The 10,111-nt window shown below is 39.0% G+C and overlaps 1 pseudogene; it reads right to left on the reverse strand.

The window, feature by feature from the left end:
- Positions 1-200: 200 nt before the first annotated feature.
- On the reverse strand, positions 201-600 carry LOC138155872 (small ribosomal subunit protein eS17-like; annotated as a pseudogene).
- Between the last annotated feature and the right edge of the window lie 9,511 nt (positions 601-10,111).

Below are 10,111 nucleotides of genomic sequence, written 5' to 3' on the forward strand. Positions count from 1 at the left end.
TATACAGGGCAGCTAGGTGGCACAGTGAATAGAGTGTTGGGATTAGAGTCAGGAAGAATCATTTTCCTGAGTTCAAATCTGGACTTACACACTTCCTAGCTGTGTGACCCTAGACAAATCAGTTAACCCTCTTTTCCTCAGTTTCCCTGGAGAAGAGAATGGCAAATCACTCCAGTATCTTTTTTGGAGGGGGGAGCTCCCAAGTTTATTGGAAAGAAGGAAAAAGTAAATATTGAACAGCTCCTCTTGGTGTTTTGAAGTTCATCCCAACTGTGGGCTGGGTAACTTGCAGGTTGGACAAACTGCCAAAGTCCAGGAGTTTCAACATTTCTTTGGTATCAGGGTCCACTTCAATGATTTCCTGATCTTTTCTTCTTCCTGCAGTTTGATGGCGATACCTCTCACAGGGCCTCTCTGGATTTTCTTCATCAGATGAATAGCATATCCCACAATCTTGCTTTGGAGCTTCTTGCTGGGAATGATGGCGATCTCTTCACACACGCACTTGTTGGTGTGGAAGTCATTGCCCAGGTGGGTGTAGTACTTTTCGATGATGACTTGTGCTGCCTTCTTCGCGGTCTTGGTCTGAACGTGACCCATGTTGGCTCCTCACTCCAGTGTCTTTGCCAAGAGAAGCACAAATGGAGTCATGAAGAGTTGGATATGACTGAACATCAATCATCATTACATCACTCTATTTCTAAGTGACTTTGGGTAAAACACAGGGTCAGTTTTTAGCCTTACTGAGTTGCCTCATTGATTTGTTATGAAGTCTAATGACACGAAGTATTTTAAATAAACTTGTCAAATCAGAATGCTAGAGAATGATAAGGATAGTACCATCAGAGATGAGCAAGAGATTGTGCCAACCTTGAATGAAAGGAAAGAAAGAGGGTTCAATTTTGATCTATTAATGATTATTGTTCATGAAGATGAGGAAGAGGAAGAAAAGATAGAGGAAGAGGACAAAGAGGAGGAAGAAAAAGGTTCTGCCACAGTTCAGGTTATGAGTCATGGTTTTTATCTCCAGGTCCCTTCCCTGGAACTAGAACAGTGCTTTGCATACAATGAGTGCTTAATAAATGTTTCTTGATTTGTTTTCTCATTTCTTCCTTGTCTCTAGAGAGGGGAGATGCTTCCTGGAAATTGTGGCAAATTTTTGTGCCTCCTCTGAATGTCTCCAACACTTCTCCAGATGCATATTTTGAAAGCTTGTTCATCTAGAGGGAGCACTAAAATGACCCCCGTCATTGTGAGGGTAATGTTACCCTGCAATAGTTAGCTCCTTGAGGGAAAGTACTGTTTTGCTTTCTCCTTTTTTGTCTTCTTGCTCCTCAGGTAGCCTCTTTGGTCACCGAACCTTTGCAGGTTTCTTCTCCCATGCCTAGCATGCCCTTCCCACTTCCTGGAATCCTTAAATTTCTTCAAGATCGCTCAAGGGTTATCTTCTTTTTACAGGGTTCCTTTCCTGACCCTCCCCCCATCCTTACTCCGCCTCCCCAGTGTCCAGCACCTCCCCCCTGGAATTACTCCACATTTATTCGGTATATATTTGTTTCTATTTATATGTTCTCCTTAAGCACTGGGACTGGTTAAGTTTTGTTCTTATATTCTCAGTACCTATCACGGTGCTTGGCACACAGTAGGCACTTAATAAATGCCTGTTGATTGATTTGCATCCCCATTGCCTAGCAAAGTGTGCCTGGTACATAGGAAGCGCTTAAAAATGCTTGTGAATTTTCTCTCCTTCCTGGAGTTTGCTTGGAGGGAAGCATTGGTTTTCATATTGTCTGCATAATGACTCTTTCGAGTTTGTTCAGCAGGATTCCAAATGCTTACTGAACCAAGAATAGACTGATTTGGGAATCAGCAACTCTGTAATGGCAGCAGCTACTTTGGGGATAACACAAGAAGAGCTGCTTTTAACCAGTGCACAACAGGTTGGGTAGGAAGCAGGAAGGAGAATAATCCCCCATTTCTCTGGAGTCTCCAGAAGAATCTGAGCCAGCATCACATAAATCCTTAGCTAACTGGGAGCTGGCCGGAACAGCAGGGTTAACACCTCTATTCAAAACTTTTGACCACTGCAGAAAACCACAGGAGTCATTGTTTCCACTGCCCCTTCCTGAGTCCCAGCGATGCCTCCAGGGAAAGACCTCAGTTCTGTTGACTCCAGTTACAACACAGGGCAAAATGCCTTTTATTTTTATACTGGTAGCGCCTTTAATATGCATGGCCTTGCAAAGCTGTGTGCAAAACTATCATTAGGAATCATTAAATATAAAATATCAATTTCCCATGTTAAAAGGGAGCAATAAAAGGGAGAATGGAGTGGAGCTTTGAATGTGCTGAGTGAAGTAGTTCCCCCCAGGGCAGAGAATTTCAAAGTTTTGGGACTTTAATCTATATGGTTTAATTATTGCAACATGCAGGAAGGATCAGGGAGAAGCACTACATCAGTATTATGGGATGGGCTTATGCCATTCAGGTCCTCATTAGCCCATGAGGTCTTTCACATGAGAAGGAAGAATCAAGTACAGACCATGGAGAGACATTAAAATTCTAGGGCACTTTTCAGAAGAGTAATAATAAGACAGATCATATTCTATAGATGAACACCAATTATAATGTCTGCCAAGTAGCTTCCTCAAAGGAATAGATGGAGTATTAATAAAAGAACTTTTGAGAGGAGTTTTAAATTTCTTAAAAGAAGTGTACAATAAGCATGAAGATACTGGTATTGTGGAGACAAGTCCATTAAATCCTATTTTTTTTTCCAATGGACAAGAGCCTTTTGATGGAGAGCAAAAACCTTGACTTTTGAGTCGGGGATCTGGATTTGAATCCACCTTAGTATGTACTTGACTATGGCCTTGAGCAAACCATGCACTCTCTTTGGCTCTGTTTCCCCTTTTGTAATATGAAGGGTTTGGGCTAGTTGAATTCTAAATCTCTTCTGACTCTAAGTCAATGATCCACTGATAAATGGAAGTTCAGGAGGAAGATAAACAACTTGTCCAAGGTCATAGAAGAAAGTAGAAATTAAATCCAGCATTTCTGACTACCAAGTAGTGTTAGTACTTAAAACCCTCCAAGTTTTTCAGGTTCAATAGAATGACATTAAAAAAAAAGGACAATCTGTATTCAGGCAATGTTCTAGCTGTAATCCCCTATTTAGAAAGAACATAAGAAATAGCTTTTGCATGATTTGGGAGCCTCTGCCATGATATCATATTACTGAAAAACATGGAATCGTTTCCTTTTCCTAGCAAAAAAATTGTCCTGTTTAACAATTTAAGGAGGAATTCAAACCAGGTCTTAATTCAACCTTAAAACAAATATTTATTTAGTTATGATTTAAAGCCAAATAATCTGTCCTAATGCATTTCCTTTGTGGGGAGGTAGTGGGCAATTGAAAAAGATTTTACAAAATAATAAATTCCACCTAAGGAAAGCGGAAATCTACGATTTTTTAATGATGCATATTTCCGAGGAGCTGACAGAGGGAGTTCAGTTCCTTACAAGGCTAACAGCCTTCATCAGATACATTGTATGGCCTGGGCTACCCTGCAGGATATAGTTCCAGTTTTGATGTAATCAGAGAATCTTTTTTTTATTTTGTCCTTAAACAATAAACGCAGCCGTGCATGGCTGAATGGTTATATCGCTCTGGTATTTTAATGTAGTACAATTTACTGCAGTATTTACTTCAGCCCTTGGCTTGCTGACACTAAAATTATCTTAAACAGGAATTATAACATGAAATTAGATTAGATCAACTTCAACAAGTTTATCTCTAACAATAAATATATACAAATTCTGAAACACAGTACCCTGCAATTTTCAGCCAGGGCTTAAAGCAATTAGACATTCTGTGGTGATAACACATTCCCGTTTTTATTGTACCACAAGCTGGTGAGATACCTCTACCAGGCATGTTCATGCTAATTAGCAGATAAAGTGTAAATCTGAGGGAGCCTGAAATTTGGCTGCTTTGCCAGTTTTCTCATGATTGGAAATTGGAGGGTGAATTTCCTTTCATCCCTACATCCCCTATTCAGGCAGTTTGGGGCTGGCTGTCTTTCCTCAGTGAATTTTAATCCATCATATCTTCCATTCATCTAGTTTGCTTTCAGTTCGGGAGGCCCAAACAGTTTCATCCTTAACTGCCTGTACAGTCAATCCTTGAGGAATTTCTCCTTTGTAGAACTCCGTGTTGAGATGGCACCCTGCCCTCTTCTTGGTAGCATCCCCTTCAGAGAGGGGTTTTGTTTTTCCTACTAAGAAACAATAGATTTCTCCACCAAAGGGAAAGGTAAGCGTGTTATGTGGTAGCTGGCTTTGTTTTTATTCACTCAGAATCTGGGACCCAGACAAAGGGAAGAACACACCTAATGACTCCAGTTAAAATGTTCATTTTGAGGGAAAAATGAAGGCTTTACCAGTAATCAGGCTACAAACTCCCGAATCTCAGGAGGAAAGTAGACCTGGAGCAGGTCAGGGAGCTGCCAGGTCTCAGAATTCTGCATCTGCCATTGATTCAATGGGAGGCTTCAGGGCAAATCACATAACCCTTCTGCTTCTCCACCCTTTGGCCCAAATCTACCTTTGAAGTCAGTGGGAGCTCATTTTATGGGGAGTTTTAAGCTTTGAGCTGCTGGGCTTGATTTAATTTGCATTTGCTATCTGGGCCCTAGGAATATCTGTGAGTTTCATAAATTATAAAAAGACCTCATCAGGACAACCTGCCACCATGGAAGGCTTGGTTCTCTATGACTGATAATATCCCTGAATCCTTGTATCTTATAATATCTTGGGATTTGGTTAGGGACCTCAGAGGGCATGTAGTCCAGCCATTTACCTGAAACATGAATTCTCTTCCATAACATCCTCCCAAATTGATCATTGATGTCCTGTTGAAGACCTCTGATGTTGGGGAATCATACTAATTCCTGAGGCTTCCCATTCTATCCTTTGTACCATTGTTAGAAGTGTGAGATCATTCTTCAGATATGAAACTGAAATTTGCCTTTCAATTACTCTTCCCTACTGCTTCTGAATCTGTTTTTTGAGACTTGTCAGAATTAGTCTAATAAATCCACATGAGGGGCAGCTAGGTGGTGCAGTGAATAGAGCACCAGCCCTGGAGTCAGGAGGACCTGAGTTCAAATGCGACCTCAGACACTTAACACAAAAAAACTAGCCGTGTGACCTTGGGCAAGTCACTTAACCTCAATTGCCCCTCCAAAAAATAAAAAAAAAGCAAAAAAAAATAAATCCACATGGTAACCCTGCAAATATTTGAAGACAACGATCATCTCCCTGATACATTTTGTCTTCTGAAGGCTAAAAGTCCTTAATTCTTTTAATATACCCATAAAAATACATTTATTGATTTCTTTTGCTTTTACCTCACAATCATTTCTATATATTGCTCTTGCCCTTTTGCCCTGTTAAGCATTCAAACCTCCCTTGTAATCAAGAAAAATAGCTAAACAAAAATAATTCCAATGGTGGCCATATCTGACAGTATATGCATTACTCTGCTTCCATAGTCGCTATCCCTGACCTGTCCACAGAGAGGCAGGAGGACTGTTTCATTATCAGTTCTCTAGCATCAGTATCACTTATTGTAATTAATGAGAGCTTGGCTCCCTTTTGGTATTCTTTTCATTTATGTGATAGTGGCCATTGTGTATATTATTCTCTTGGTTCTGCTACTTCACCCTGCCTCAGTTCATACAATTCTTACCAAGTTTTACTAATATTTGTTTTTTATTGCACAATACTACTCCATTACATTCATATACCACAATTTTTTTTCATTACCAACTGATGAATATACACATTGTTCCTAGTTCTTTGAGATAGAAAAAAATACTGCTACAAATATTTTGGTACTTATGGAAGTTGTCTTTGGAAAGTATGGGTTTGGGTTCTCTTATGATTCTGATCATCTTTCTCTCAAGGGGCTTCAACTTTTCAATGTCCTTCTAGATGGTGGTGTTCAGAAGAGGATATAATACTCTAGATGCTATCTCACTAGGGAAGAGTTAAAAAAAAGTATATTTCTATTTGATGATGGCTCAGTAATAATGAGCCTGCCTGATTTAAATTAGAACATTCTATGAGACCAAAGGGTCTAAGATAAAAATTAATGTTTTTTTCATTGGGTTTTAATTGCTCTAAAAATCAATGCAAGAAAGTAAAAATTAGCACAACGAATCCAGCAATAAATATCAAGCTATAGAAAAAAGTAACTTATTTGACTATTAAAAAATTAAATTATCATTCTTCCTAGCCTAGCTCTCTAATAGTAGCAAACATAAGCACATTTTAAGTCATGCACTAAAAACCCTCTTAGCTAATTTATCATCTAAATCTAAAAAGAATGGCGATTTCACAGGACAATGATGATGATTCAATTCAATTCTTACAGCAGGAATTCTTATTATGTTCTGATTTAAGAGAACTACAAAATATCAGAGTTGGGAAAATTCCTAAGACAACGTTTGGCTCCACTTTTAGCCTGATGCAAGAAACTTTTCTGCAGTATGGGGGAAGGGAATAGGCATTTATTAAGAGCCTACTATATGCCAGATACTGGGTAAGGATTTTGTAAATGATTTCCCAGATTTAACTCCAACACCTCCAATCTCCACTTTTGGAAAGTTCTAAATTTTTCCTTAAGTTATTTTAAAATATGCTTCACTCTAGAACAAGGGTTCTTGAACTGGGATCCACTGACTCCTGAAGGATCTGTGAACAGATCTCAGGGAGGTCTGTGAACTTGTGAGGTAAAAAATTATATCTTTATTTTTGCTAACCTCTAACTGAGATTGAACATTTACTTCAATTATGAATTAAAAAAAATATTCTGGGAGGGGTCTATTGGCTTTACCAGACTGTCAAAGGGATCCATGACTCCAAAAAGATGAAGAACCCTTGCTCTAGAACTATACATCAAAACAAGCTTAATTCCTATTCCAAATGACAGGTTCTTTTAGATATTGAAAACTCATAGGCTTCTGGATCTAGAGCTGAAAGGAATCTAGTCCAGAAGTGTCAAATGTATTAGGCACAATAACCTTGAGTGTGGCTTGAACTAGATTAAAATGTATCTGGGAAATATTTAACAAAATAGATTCAAATGCAATAAAGTATAGACATTATATGTTAAAACTCAGTCAATATGCAGCCCCCTAGGGTTCCTTATGTACAGTTTAGTGGCCCTGTTTCTATTTGACTTTGATACCACTGGGCTAGGCCATCCCTTCATTGTGTAGATGAGAAAGCAAAGGCCAAGAAAGGCTGAGTTACTCAAGGTTCCACAGAGAGTAAATGGCAAAGCCAGGATTGGAACTCAAGACTGTGTTTCCAAGTTCAGAACTGTTTCTACCTCACCATGCTGCTTCTCATGTTTCCTAGCAGATGCTCCTGATGGGAGTTCTTTTTTAGAGGGTTTTTTTTTCTCTGTTCTCTTTTTAGTAGGGGAGAGAAATTATTATATAATGGTGGTTCATCTTAAAAGGTTCTTCATGATCTCCAAGGGAGAGCCAAGAGGCCCTTATGGGTTTTAGGCCTAACACTGAAAGGCAGTAAGATGTAGTGAAAGGAATCCCAGACATGAAGCTAAGGGACTTGGGTTCTGCTTTGTACACTACAAACCACAGGCAAGTCTCAGGAGTTCTCTATGGATCTCTCTTTCCTCATTTTTTAAGGCAATGGTTAAGTCAGATAATCTCTAAGGTTCTCAGAGTAGCAGAATGAATAAATATAATTTTACTAAAAACACTGTGATTCACAGTAGTATGCAGGCAGATCACTTGATTCTTGGAAGTGATGAAACAGCCCACTACAGGTACTTCTTTCTCCTCCTCTCCCCAGTCTCTCAGGATTTCATCCTTGTTTTGGACAAAAAAAGTTCTGTTGTGCACAACTGTATCATGGTTTCATTGTGAATCTTTGGGTAAGGAAACTTCCTTTACCGAAATACGTTGGCATCTTCTCTGCCACTTATTGCCTTAGGAAGTTGCCAAAGGTGTAGAGAATTTAAATGACTTGCTGAGGGTCACATAACCAAGAGGAGTCAGAGCCAAGGATGAATCCTGTGTCCTACTGACTTTGAGGTCAGTTCTCTATCCACTATCCCACAATACCTCTCTTCTTGTATATAATAGGTACTTAATAAGTGTTTATTTAAATTGAAAAAGTAGAAGGAATGAATAGAAACTGCTAAGAAACATGCTTTAGTTCCTTTAAAGGAGACTTTTACAATGATTAGAACCATATGAAAGCGGAATAGAATGCCTCAATAGACAGTAACTCCTCCTTACTGGAAATATCAAGTAGAGACTAGATTACCACTTGTGTGCAGTATTGAAGAAATTTCCATCCATATTTGGGTTGGACTAGATGAACTCTGAAATCACTTTCAGATTCAAGATTCTGTGAAGTACCAAGATGACTTTTAGATACTTTGGGATACAGTTCAATAGCTCACCTGTTTCTATGAATTACAGCATTATATTTTGGGCAAACGTGACTGCTTCTTGTTTGTTTAGCTTAAGAGTTAGAAGAAAATGAGATACATGTAGGACATTCAACAGTTACAAAAAGAGGTTTACTTAGCCCTAATATAGAAAGGATAGTCAACAAGGATATGGTAGAATTTAGCTTGAATAGAGAGGAAATGAAGGGTTTTAGGATATCTGTGAAATAGGAGGGGCCCCAACTTCATGTGGGTGGTGTTTTTTTTTTTTTGAAGGGGGAAGGTAGGGCAATTGGGGTTAAGTGACTTGCCCAAGGTCACATGACTAGTTTTTGTGTTGAGTGTCTGAGGCTGGATTTGAACTCAGGTCCTCCTGACTCCCAGGCTGGTGCTCTATTCACTGTGCCACCTAGCCGCCCCTGGGTAGGTGTTTTTATGCCTTTAGGTGACCAGAAATTTATATTTGTAAGGACAGAGGCAGAGATGTGCTGGAGCTAGTTCTAACTGGTTCTTTTGAGAGTCAAATGCAAAACACTTTGGAAATTGATAAACACTATAAATCAGGCCTTGATCAATTGGCTTTTAAAAAATTGTTTAGACTTAAGAAAATGATCTATAAAATGTTAACGATGTAGATTAAATCTAATATAAACTTTTTGTGGAGAGGGGAAGGGAATAAGCATTTATATAGTACCTACTGTGTGCTGAGCACTTTACATGTACCATCTCATTTGATCCTTACATCAACCCTGTGAGGTAGGAGCAATGATTATCCCCATTTTACAGTTGAGGAAACAGGCAAACAGAAGTTAAGTGACTTGTCCAGGGTATCAGCGCATCAATATTTGAGGCTGGATTTAAATGCAGGTCTTTCTGACTTCAGGCTCAGGGATCCCACCGTCCCACCTCTGTTTGCTAAACATTTACTAGCACACTTTGGCTAAGTACAACATTGATGGACCGAACCTGGAACCAATATATAAAGAGCAACCGTTGAAGTATTCTGGTAAGGAGGGGTCCAAGAAAGGTCATTGAGGACAGTGTGATCTTTCTCTCTCAAAAAACAGCAAACCTCAACAAACGTATGTAGGACACATTTGAAAGTTTAATATGATTTATTACCACTTCCTCAAATGTGGATAATTTTTAAAAAATGACTCATTTTTACCCTGTTTGAACTGGTCTGGACTGGCTTAGACTGGGTATATATCACTGTGACTTGGTGGAACAGAACCCATACTGAAAAATGATTCTGGAAAGAGATACTTTATTCAAAAGAGATAGGATAGGTAAACAGGGTTGGATGGGTAGGTGAAGTAGTATTAAATGTTAAAAAGATGCACTCATCAAGAAATCCAGGAACCAGTTATCCAGATGTCATAACAAACCACCTTTTGTTAAGTCCCTGCTATGTTCCAACCACTGTGTCAAGTGTTGGAGATACAAAGAAAGGGTAGTAGAATAGTGTCTGCTCTCAAGGAGCTCATAATCTAAGGAGGGAAATAAGATACAAACAACTATATACAAATGAGCTACATGTAGGAAAAAGGGAAATTAATCAAGAGAAGGAAGGAACTAAGAATGGTTAAGAAGTTTTGGTGATGATCAGTAGAGAGGAAA

Source organism: Petaurus breviceps, unplaced genomic scaffold, assembly GCF_028583685.1.
Source record: "Petaurus breviceps papuanus isolate PSGF00001 unplaced genomic scaffold, PetGlider_PUasm1.0 98, whole genome shotgun sequence".
Taxonomy (NCBI): Eukaryota; Metazoa; Chordata; class Mammalia; order Diprotodontia; family Petauridae; genus Petaurus; species Petaurus breviceps.